Source organism: Perca flavescens, chromosome 11 (assembly GCF_004354835.1).
Source record: "Perca flavescens isolate YP-PL-M2 chromosome 11, PFLA_1.0, whole genome shotgun sequence".
Taxonomy (NCBI): domain Eukaryota; kingdom Metazoa; phylum Chordata; class Actinopteri; order Perciformes; family Percidae; genus Perca; species Perca flavescens.
The window spans coordinates 24,261,812-24,273,793 of NC_041341.1; the positions used below are offsets into that span (position 1 = coordinate 24,261,812).

Consider the following 11,982-nt stretch of genomic DNA (forward strand, 5'->3'; position numbering starts at 1 on the left):
AGGGCCAGGGGTCGTAATCAACCCTGTGCTGCTGCAGTAATGACTCAGCCTCCGTACCCTCCAGAAACATTTCTAGTCCCCCAAACCAAACCATTGCAATTTTCCATCGGTCCACCAGATGCCCTCAGACTTTCTCACCTTTTCCCCAGCACCTAACTGCCACACCCATTCACACATCTGTCCCCACTTCTCTCGTCAGCGCTGCTCACCAACCCACCTCCTCACCTGCATCTCATTCACTCATCAGCCACACAACACATTCTCTCTTTTTCACTCTTCACCTCTTTTTGTTCCTTGTCAGATCCCAGTCACAGTGTGGTTTTCAGTTACCTGCCTGCTTGTTACCAACCTGCAATTTTGGACTCTCTGCCAGTAAGCTCATTCATGTAATAAATAATTGAGCTGCACCTGCACACATCTGCTTGATTTGTCTATGTTTGGGTCCTTCCCCTGCTGCCTGCATTTACAAGTTTGACAAGTAGCAAATGCAGTGGCCGCAGTGCTCAGAGGACAGGAATGGGAGTCTAGCAAACTGTCTTTAGTTAGCCTCAAGTTAAAAAAAAAAGGGCAAAACAATGCATTTTGTCTAAGTTTGTCAACAGAAATAGAAAAAGTTCAAATTCAGCTGTTATTGTCAAAGCTGTTCCATACTATTTTTCCCCAACAGACAGAAGCTCAAAACAGAGGGGGATGCCATTTAGCTCCATATCACCCTGCTCGCAGCTATTTCCTCTGGTGGAGGAGACTTGATGAAGTAAGCCTACTGGACATAAAGTTAAGCCCAGTGAGATATTTTCCAAGATGAATGGTGTCCTAGAGGCCCTGTTCACCCCACATGACAAACTGTACAGTGACTCTTCACTCTTCTCAAATGTTAATTGGATAAAACCTGGCACCATTGACATACAGACTTCTCCATTTTTTTCCTGAATCAGAATTGACTTAATTGGACTGTAGTGAAATAATTTCCATGACGACATGCAGTCATCATCAGGTAAGCTATTTATTTTTTTTGTCCCCGCTGTGTTGCGTGTTTTAAGTTTATTTTACATATGGGTGCAAGTTCAATGTTGCAGACCGAAATCCGCATGGTGAAATTTTCTCAAGTGGTCTGGCCAAAAGCAGGGGTAGCCTACATACAAGCAGTGACGCAGGTTGGGTTGTAAACATTAACTGTTGGAGCTGGCGAATTTTCGATATGACAGGGTCATTAGGCTACTGCGATACTGTAGACGTGGCTGTGCTGCAGCCTGTGTGACAGGCTATGTGGTTAATTAGTCACTGTAATAATTCTTCCTTCATTTGTTTTACTGTGTATGTGTTTAGTGTTGCCTGAGTATATGTAGGCTACATATGCTTTAAAGTTGATGCTGCTGCTGCGGTTGTGTCTGCCCACTGAGTGTGGTGGTGTGTGTACACTGTTATCAGGAAGTTCCCATTCTACATCCATGAGAGTGCCACATGCCAGGCTTGCCATGCCCTCCATCTGCTGATGTATAGATATGTTCATGTCAGTTTGTTCATGGTGGTGCCTGTAGCTTAACTTAATTAAACATCTGTTATTTAATGTTATTGTGTTGCCTGTTGTTGCTTAAAATACTGCAAGTAAGGGTCTTGGAGGTAGGCCCACTTAAATTTCTCCAAGCTCACCCACAGTATGAATCCTGTCTCAGCTAATGATGACACAATGCTGAATTTGATGTTGAATTTCTATGGAATACGTACTGCTTCTGAACCTCACTTACATAATTTGTTGAGCTGTCTCCAAATTATGGATCATCTCTGGATTTCCTCAACTAAAAACAATTTTCATAAGGATTTTATTTAAATTATGCTTTTTTATTTTTTCATTTCAGGTTTATATTGCTGTGCTTTCCAATTGTTGTCACCTGTATCTGATGATTACTCCATATACAAATATACAGATATATATTTTGCCATGGGTTAGACATTTTTGCATGCCATATTGTTGAGACATTTGTTTATTAGGGTTGACTTTGCAAGTTTCCAGCCTCATATTTATTACATTTATTACATTATTGTCAAAAACAGTCAAGCGTACACTTTCCCCGATATGTAAGAAAGTGGCCATATTGTGATGAGAGTTGCTAATTAAGTTGTGTGTTAGAACATTGTCTTACTCACTTTAAAGATTAATCAAGGACACAGCAGGCAAACTACAGTAGCATTTCCTAGTGTTTGCAAAGTTAATGGCAATTGAGTAAGTATATAAAATTACTTCCACTCATAGAAGACACTATTATCATGTGAACAGAGTGATAAATGAGAGTAATTGCGGGCAACGCTGCATTTTAATTAAGCCGTCTTAAAGTGATGGTTCGGAGTAATTCACTCTAGGCTGCTTTGCAGCTTGACCGCGAGCCAAACAACCCCCAATCAGCTGTCTCCCCCTTCTTATTACGTTGGTCGAGTTAGCTTTATCAGCTAGTTAGCTTACTGCAGGCGCTAATGGACCCACGTTTGTATGTCGTAAATAAACCCACTAATAATGCCCAGATTGATACCAAACGGCTACACTAGTACAAATGTTATGAATTTATAAAACGAGGCATTACAAAGTTTGTAACTACACAAGAAGTATATTTATATAACACTTGCCTGATAGATACTCCTCACGGCTTCTATAGCGCGAGATCCCGCGACATCACAACATATATTGCCGGAAGAGCAATCAGCCCATGGCTACAGAGGAAGAGTGTTTGTGTTGTTGGGAGTCGGACGTGTTTCGCCAATGCCTCGAAAACTCAGAGGCATGCTGTGTCACAGCAATGGATGACTTTCTGGCTCTAATAAACCCAGCTGTTACCCAAAATCAACTGGAAGAGAAGACCTGTTCCAGAGGGACCCAACGGACAATTATCTGCAAAGTAAGTACACAATTACTTATTTTCATCAGTGCTCTAATCAATTTTTGTGAATCTCAAATTACGGAATATGACTGCCCCTTTATTGCTCTTGCTTTCTTATTTCCACTCCTAGACAGTGTAGATTAGTGGCATATCGGATCGTTTTGGAGTGGGGATTACAAGGTGAGCGTCTGGGGCGCAAGGAGAGGAGAGTCATGCCTAGTTGTGTGGTGACCACAATTAGGACCAAGTACCCGTCCCACACCGGCGATTACAGAGGTTTTCAGGAAGCAGAGGAATTATTGAAAATGATCTGATTTTGCAAATAATGTTATGTAAATAATGTAAATTTGTACCCTAGAAGGATGTCAATGTCAATTTTGAAGTTATAAATAAAAGTAGTTGGTAAGATGTATAAAGACTTGTTTATTGACAGAATTATAAACAGAACTACAAAAAACATGGGAATAATAAATCAAAACAATGGATTGAGAGACTGTTGTCCACAACAAATAACAAAATTTCACTGTGACTTGAACCGAGATGTGGATTGTTTCAACAGCTCTGACTTGTCAGGCCTAGGCACAGGGGCAATGTTCTTTAGAAGCCTTTTCCGGGGCCAATCTTCAAGATTAATCTCATCCCTCATCTTCAGAGTGTGGTCCATGAGGTCTTGGCGGAATAGTTGCGCACCTCTCTCATACACGGGCCTAGCAATCCACTGATGACTGGCCTTTGAGTAGGCAAATGCAAATTGGTGTTGTCCTATAAAACAAAATGTAATAACAAATTGGGTAATAACAGTGTAGGTGTACAACAGATTTATCTATTTTTTTTCTGTAGCTGGCCTTCCAAAATTCACTCAATTTCACTTTCAGGTCTTATTCAGATCATTTTAGGATAGCAGTGATTTTAGTAGAAGATGTAGGCATTTACCTTCTTTTGTTTTGGCCTGCTCCTTGCCAACATTGGCGTTGTGGTCCATGACCGCAAGTTGTGTTCTGGCCAGCATTGCGTTGTATGAAAAGTGAAGCCTTTTCTGAGTATACTTCAGCATTGACGAATGAAAAACTTCCAGGGACCCTGTGTAGTTGCAATGCAACCCCATACAAATATTAGCCATAAACATGATAACGTACTTTTAAAATGATATTTACAGGAGCCTCTTTACATTGTGTACCTAAATGTCTTGGTGTGCAGCAATGCTTGTGTTGCAAAATAACTTTTGTCATAGATCTAAAATAAAATTGATTTTAGGGGGAAACAAATTTTGTAGACATACGTGTGTGTTTGAACAGTGCCATCTGCAGCAAGTCTCGCAGTATGTTATTTTCCAGGACTATACTTTTTAAAGCCCGGTATGCTGGGGAATCCACGGTCATCCACCTTTTCCTCTGTTGTTCGTTGGCTGTCAGAGGGGCATGATGGCACGTTTGTTGTATGCCGTCTTCCTCCCATCTGTGTATGCCAACAATGTGTTGGAGCAGGGATTTCCATCGACGCACACACTCCTGGAGGGGATACAGGAGATAATCGTTGACAATTTTTTTCTGAATGTTAATGTGTAATATTTGGTCCTATAGCACCACTGCCAAATGATAACAGAGTTGTTCTTACCTCACCATCTCCGTGACTGGAGCTACAAGACCAGTATAAGTGATTACTTATAGACTTCAGCCAGGTCATTAGGTCTTTATTTTCCCTCTTGTTTGCTGCATTGACTAGCTTCTTCTTGACACCTAAATGAAAAAACAAGATGGATTTATTACGATCAGTATTTTACCAAATGCACACAAGTTAGAAAAAATGGTGTGATATTGTTAGTTCTTCTGGTAGGCATAACACTTACTCTTGTTGACGTGCCATGCATCAAACTCGTGCCGAATGCCATTGTAGTTCTCCCTCATAATTTTACGTATCGATGGTGCTCTATCTGTAGTGATGACACCAACATCCACACCCATGGTCAGGAGGTGATCGAGGCCTCTTTTGAATCCCATCGCCTCCATGGCTACTGAACTGGAAGCCTCCGTAACCTATGGAATAAAATTTTCATAGTTGACAGACCATAAATGCTGTGAAGCAATCAAATACCCACACCTTTTTTGTGGATTATTTTGGAAATGATTGATGCATGCTGGTTTACCTGAACTAATTCAAAGTGGACAATCTCCTTTGTGGTATCATCCATGAAGGAGTAAGTCAAATACTTTGCACTGAAACCTATAACAAAAAAGTATTGACATTAATACAGATGAATGCAAATTAATATAAATGTTTTTCTAAAGTTTACTCACATTACTGTAAATGCTTACCAGGGCTGTCACACCGCGTATCTCCAGCCAAGGCAATCTTTTCTTCTGTGTCAGCGAGTTGTTTCAGGCGTTCATTTACCTGGTCCTGCTGATTTTTGTATGCATGGTTGATGACTGCAATGAGATACTTTGACTGTACAGAGTAGAACTGAGTTTTACCAGGGATTTGGAGGTTTAGCAGAAATGCCCAGTCTCTGATATCTGTATACGTGGCTCCGGTGAATAATATGGCGGCAGAGGTGAGTAAATTATTTCTGCCCATCTTCCTCTGGTCTGGGCATGATTGCCATAAACCATTGTGTCCTTGTAGGCAGGTCCAGCGTATTTTTAATTGGCTACCGTGTTTGGTCCATTTGCTCTCTGCCATGGAGATTCCACAAAGGCAGCATGTTTGAAACATTTGCATTATGCTGAATTCATCCACTATCCACTTTCTCTCTGACCATCCATTTATTGAGCCATGGCTGGATGTAGAGGCCGAGCCTGAGTCTGATGGGGAGGGGTCACTTGGTGGCTTGTAGCTATCGTCCTTAGGGTCGTCTAATCGACATTCTCCAAAACTAGTACTCATTTCTTGAAGAGAATCCTCTTTTTCTTCCTATGGAACGACGGGGATAAAGATAGTTGAGTTATGACAAAAAAGTAAGGTTCCACTTCAGACTTTTAACAACGTAAACAAAGTTTATATTTAGGCAGGAGAGAAGCACATGATGCACTCACTTGTGAAATGATTACAAGACCAGCATGAGGGGGAGGGCATGATGCTGATGTAGCCCCCAATTCCTTGCAATGAAAAACAAATTCAGCATACAGTAAATTCAGTGATCAATTACAGTGACAAAACCTGCAATGCAAAGCTTGTGTAGTGTATTACTTTGATAGCCTGTATTACCTCAGAAAGATTCCATGTTGGAGGGTGGGCCATGTATGTGCCAGACAGAATGCTGGGTACGTGGTCTAACGGACTCAACAGGGATAATGGTAGGCCAAGAGGATCTTAGATGTGGACTGTCTCACACTGGTGTCCTGGCTCTTTGTGGGGGTAGATTGAGGCAGTCCAATCATGTCTGATTCGTCAATTACCACCTGGCCAGACTGTTGCTCTACAGCCTAAAATGTGGAGGACATTCAACACAGCAATGTATTATAAATAAAAATTATTTAAAAAAATTGACGTGGTATGACAGGACACAGTTATTGTGCTATGCCAACATAATATCTTTATGTCCAACACACACGTTCACCCCCAACCATCTGAGCTTACAATAGATCAGGGTTGTTCTACTTTCCTGAACAACAAAATAAGCTTGCTCGATTTTTCCAATGACTCAAAAGAGACAAATCTACAGTTGTGAGGACATTTTGAAAATGGTAATGCAAAAACTTTCTACATTTTATGTTACTTGTGACTGCATAGAAACACCAGGTATTTCATTATGCCCCCTCCCCCAATCTACCTCTACACAAACACGTTATCAGCAAAATACTAACTTACCTCGTCTATGTCCGCTGCCGGTGGTCCCACTCGTGGAATAGCGTTCCTTTTCAGAAGTACTCTAGTCGACTTTTTGGGCTCTTTGACTTTACTAGGATGATAAAAGTCGTCATCATCGAAATATCTGCTACACACACGGTAGCGCTTCTTTTTTAGCGTCTCAAGTGGCGTTGTGATGTCCATTTTGAGAACGACAAGCCACTGTTGTAGAAGCTCCGGGTCTTTCTATCGAAACGGCAGATCATGGAACGTCTCTGGATTGAACTTTTTAGCTTTTAAACCGCAGCCAGGATATATACAACTGCGTGGCATCTTGTCCTATCGCCTCACGCTGCAGTAGCTGCTTCTGCTGTTCACTCGCTTCTTGATTCTTCTTTACCATTCGTCTCTTCCGGCAATATATGTGCTCTGTGCGTGATCTCGCGGGATATCGCGCTATAGCAGCCGTGAGGAGTATCTATCAGGCAAGTGTTATTTAAATATACTTCTGGTGTAGTTACAAACTTTGTAATGCCTCGTTTTATAAATTCATAACATATTTGTACTAGTGTAGCCGTTTGGTATCAATCCGGGCATTATTAGTGGGTTTATTTACGACATACAAACGTGGGTCCATTAGCGCCTGCAGTAAGCTAACTAGCTGATAAAGCTAACTCGACCAACGTAATAAGAAGGGGGAGACAGCTGATTGGGGGTTGTTTGGCTCGCGGTCAAGCTGCAAAGCAGCCTAGAGTGAATTACTCCGAACCATCACTTTAAGCGAGCAGGCGTCATTGTTAAAGTCAACTCTGTATTGCAATTATGCGGCTCTATTCATGTGTAACATAATGGCTTGATGACAGTTCTTTGTTGGCTTACAGTGGAAGCATAATTGTGTCCTTTGATACATAAAAATGGTTCTCAATGTTTACTATTTAACACTCATTCAGCAAAAGGGTAAAGGTCACATCTTTATTACTGTATCCTGCCATTGGATTGCTATTGGACTTAGCATCGGACTAGCAATTTTTAAAAAACATTTCAATTAAGAACATGGTTGCAAATATATATGTACAGGACTATGTAGAGCACAAAAAAGTCGTACATTTTAAATCAATTCTTTAAGCTGAAAATACTTACATTAATGGGTCTCTCTGGTCGCCATTGTTGCCGGATGCGCAATGTATTCTGGGTACTCCTTGCTTTCAAGTACGCTCTCGACTTTGCTCGTGTTGTGGCACGAGAGCGAACAGAACAGAGGAGGTGGTATCCTAGATGAAGCCCACCTCAAAAACACCGACAACGCCACCCTGGGCATTTCATGATATCACTTACTAATGAATGATTTTACTTCCAATTGCAAGATTATTGATATATTTAAGGTCACGCAGGTCAGTATACAAAAAGGCGCCAAAGACGAGGTTCAACTTACAAAAGAATACAATTTTATTTCAATAAAAATCTATCAATCAATCAAAAGCAATCAATTTAAAACACATTCACACCAAAAAAAGGGGAAAAATTATTAGGGCTGAGGCTTACCAGTGGGGGGGGAGAAGGGAATGAGGACGGTAAAGAGAGTCACCCGTGAACACACAAAAACAACACAACAGTGAACACTGCAAATTAAAACGGGGAGACACAGCACACATGGAAGGAGATAGCACCACCCGGACACCAGCACCACCACCTTTGGTTCTCAGCAACTAAAAATGGGGGGGAGAAATGGGAAACACACACACAATTAAAGGGGTTCACTCCACAAGAATGAATATAAAAAATCAATATAAACAAGGTTATAAAGAAACAAATTTAACCAATATAGATACAATATAAAGGCCAGAACCACTAGGGGTTCCCACAGGCCGTACAAAACAAGAATTCAAAAGAAAAGACTTTGCAAGAAACTCAAAAGAAACAAAACACTTATAATTAGCACAATAACATAACCAAAGAAACTCAATGTTTAAGTAAAAAAAACTCACTTAAAGAAAAGAAAACTAAACAAAATATAACTACAACTTTTAATTAAATTGAAAACAAAATAGAAAGAAAATAAAGAAACAAATCAACCAAATTAAGGTAGGGAGCCAAACCCCTCAACAATGGCTCACATAAAACAAGTGGCTCATATATTGGCCGGTAGCCGTAAAAGCTAGACAGGCGTGCAGCAATAGGCTACAATACTCAGGATTTTTAAAGAACAGCAGCAGTCTCAGCAAAAGCCGTCTCGGCAAAACAGTCTGTAGTTGAAGTGCTAAGCAGCTAACAGGGATCTGCGGCAGCTTCAGCGTTCCTAGCGTTTACAGAAAATAATAATTAACACCAAATAAGTTTAAAGAAAAAATCGGACCCCATTTAGCCCACATACCGTTAGAGCAATTATTTGTTAAATAATGATTTGCATTTGCACAACAGTGAGTGCATTTCTTAAAACAATTGGTGTAAACTACACCACATAGTGACTGACCTGCAAAAGCGTGTATTTTGATTGAAATCTTTTGTTTACATGTCCAAAGCAAGTATTTATACCAATGACTAGGGGTGTGACGAGACGCTTACTCCACAAGACGAGACACATCACGAGATTGGGTTCACGAGGACGAGATTTCTCGTCGAGGTGAAAAGTTGTCTCGTGAGGCGATGTGATGTCAGCGTGATGGAGCGTGGAATTACTATTGAAGATCCCCCTGCCACTTTTAAATCATTTGTGTGGCAACATTTTGGTTTTCCTGCGGAAATAATAAACGGCGAAAGAGTGACAGACAAGACAAACACAATATGTAAACATTGTAAGAAAAAAATGCCGTATACCGCGGCTAACACGAGCACTATGCAAAAACACTTACAGCACCACCACAGCTCTCTACTAATTACTGCCCCCGCGACTCACGGGTGCAGTAGTTAGTAGTACGGCATTTTTTTCTTACAATGTTTACATATTGCGTTCGTCTTGTCTGGGGAGCACTATTCCCTATGTGACACATTATTGTCCTCTCTGATCTGAGAAATGTGCCAAAGCAACTGAGAAGAAGTGTACTGTTGTGAGCTGCGAAAACCAAATACCAAGTTGATATACAGCTCCATACAGGTATTTGTAGGATATATTTGTATTTGTATGTTTATATTAAGTAAAATATGTTTGGACTGACTGACACAAGTCATGTTCGTTTTCATTGAAGTTCACATATAGGTAGTTAGGTATATGGCCGTTATAGAATAACTGTACCCATTTCCAAGTGTGTAAGCTCTAGTTTTGGAGGAATTAATTGCACATATGCCTTAAAGTGTTTTCCAGAGTATGAATGAATGATGATGAATGTATGAATTCAGGCTCGTAGTTTAGCTTTATTATACCCAACTGCAATAACTGCAGACATCTTACTCATGAATGTAAACATGCAATGACACATAGTGTTGACATGCAACATTTTATTTAGAAATTAAACCCATTGATAACCCATCCACAAAATCGTAGGCCCGACTCTCGTCAGCTCTCGTCAGCTCCCTGTTGAGCCAAAATGACCCCTGGAACCGGTCACAGTGGAGTGAAAGGGTCTCATGCACCCACACCTTTCTTGCTGCTGCTGTGCCTTCCTCTGTCTTCTCCTCACAACCAGGGCAAGTGCCAAGGCTTTCTTTTGGTTCAAAGAAACATCTTCGCCCCCAAATCACTATTGTGTATCCTACATAATGTTGCGTACTGCGCGTCTGATGTAAACACCGGACGCAGGCGTGACGTGCATTCAAATATTGGCGCATGTATGATGTAAATTTGCGCTGAGCCCAGCGGCAAGCACAACAAATATATTTGGGAATAGGACAACCTAGCGGCGAGCGCAGCGCATGCCGCGTACAATGTGAAACAGCCCTTACACTGTATGTTGCTGGTCAAAAAGAGACTGTTTTTCTTAAGGATGTTGATCATGAGATGGTACTGAAGAACTGACTTGGTGGTTTTGAGATCCCTCAGGAGAAGAAGGTTCATTAAAAAAAATTAATATGTTCTGCACATTCACCTGGACAATTTTTAAATACATTTTTACAATTATGTTGTAGATAAAATGTGATGTTCTTGCCAGTTGTTCCTTCCATGTAATTATTATTGTTAATTAAACTTAGTAACCTCCAGGGGCTGGTTTGAGAAAGATGGCACAAAGTTCTCTAGTTCTTTAATATCTTTCGTCAAACTAATTTACTATGATTTCTGGGTAGGTCAAGGCTCTTCTGCTATAGCCCAAGTACACTTCTGCTTTCTTTAAGACTATCTTGAGTTTGATGTAGGCCTATAAATGTACTGATGTAGTGCGGTTTGACAATGCATACATACAAAATATTCCTTGGCCTAATAATATGGATTTGATTGCTATGCACAGTTACACAGGTACATTTACAAACTAAGAAAGAAAATATCTGACCAATGTTGTAACAATCCTCAGCTGAGGGTTTGATATAAATATATTATTTATGCTCATATAAAAGGAAAGTTTTACTGTGCAAATGAACCATTTTCTCTAGTGCACTATGTAAAGCAACATGCATTGCACACATTAATACCAATACTGTTAAGAATACATTGCAAAAATACTTTGATGGTTTACAGTGACATTTACTTGCATTCAAACAAGGTTTGATCTCATCTATAGATGTGATGATGCTGAGCACTTCATACATTAAATGGATCTTAATGACCATTAAGTCTGAGGGCCCTATTTTAACGATCTGAAACTCAAGTATCAAACGGCAAACGCAAGTTGCTTTGTTGGCGGATCTCGGGCGCTGTTGCTATTATACCGGCGGGATAAATTACTCTTGCACCCGACGCCAATCTAAAATGGGTTGGTCTAAAGTAGCTAACAGTACTCATAGGTGTGGTTTGGGCATAACGTGCAATAAACTAATCAGTGTTATCTCCTGTAGGATTTCCCGTACGGTACAGATTTTATCATTGGCAAATTATCAAAGATGTTTTATCAATATTAATAAAGTTATGAATATGGTTAATAACTTTATCAAAACGACAAACAATCAAAACGGGGCACCACCCTGCAAGTCAGGGACCAATAATCAAACTGTGGAACTGTCTCATTTCTGTGGTAATCCTTTAAAAAGGAAATAAAGGAAGGGGTGAATCCAAGCACGGACCTGATCGACCAGCAATTATTACAACAAGTACACAAATAATCACAAGCAACTGCTAATTAAGTATAAGATTTATTAACGTCACAATTATCAGTAGCTAATCAATAATAAACTTATATCTTTTACAATATCACAACCAAAACAAAGGAAAAATAACGCAGCATGTGACATGGACACGTCTGTG

At 40.3% G+C, this 11,982-nt stretch overlaps 1 long non-coding RNA gene across 3 annotated transcripts; it reads left to right on the forward strand.

Moving 5' to 3' along the window:
* The first annotated feature begins 259 nt into the window (after window positions 1–259).
* Window positions 260–1,906, forward strand: LOC114564597 (uncharacterized). Of its 3 annotated transcripts, none has more exons than XR_003693782.1 (4): window positions 260–372; window positions 668–845; window positions 936–994; window positions 1,857–1,906. It is a non-coding gene; the product is annotated as an uncharacterized LOC114564597 (long non-coding RNA). The 3 variants fall into 3 exon arrangements; XR_003693781.1 differs by having other exon boundaries at window positions 668–754; XR_003693780.1 differs by having other exon boundaries at window positions 668–994.
* Window positions 1,907–11,982: the final 10,076 nt, after the last annotated feature.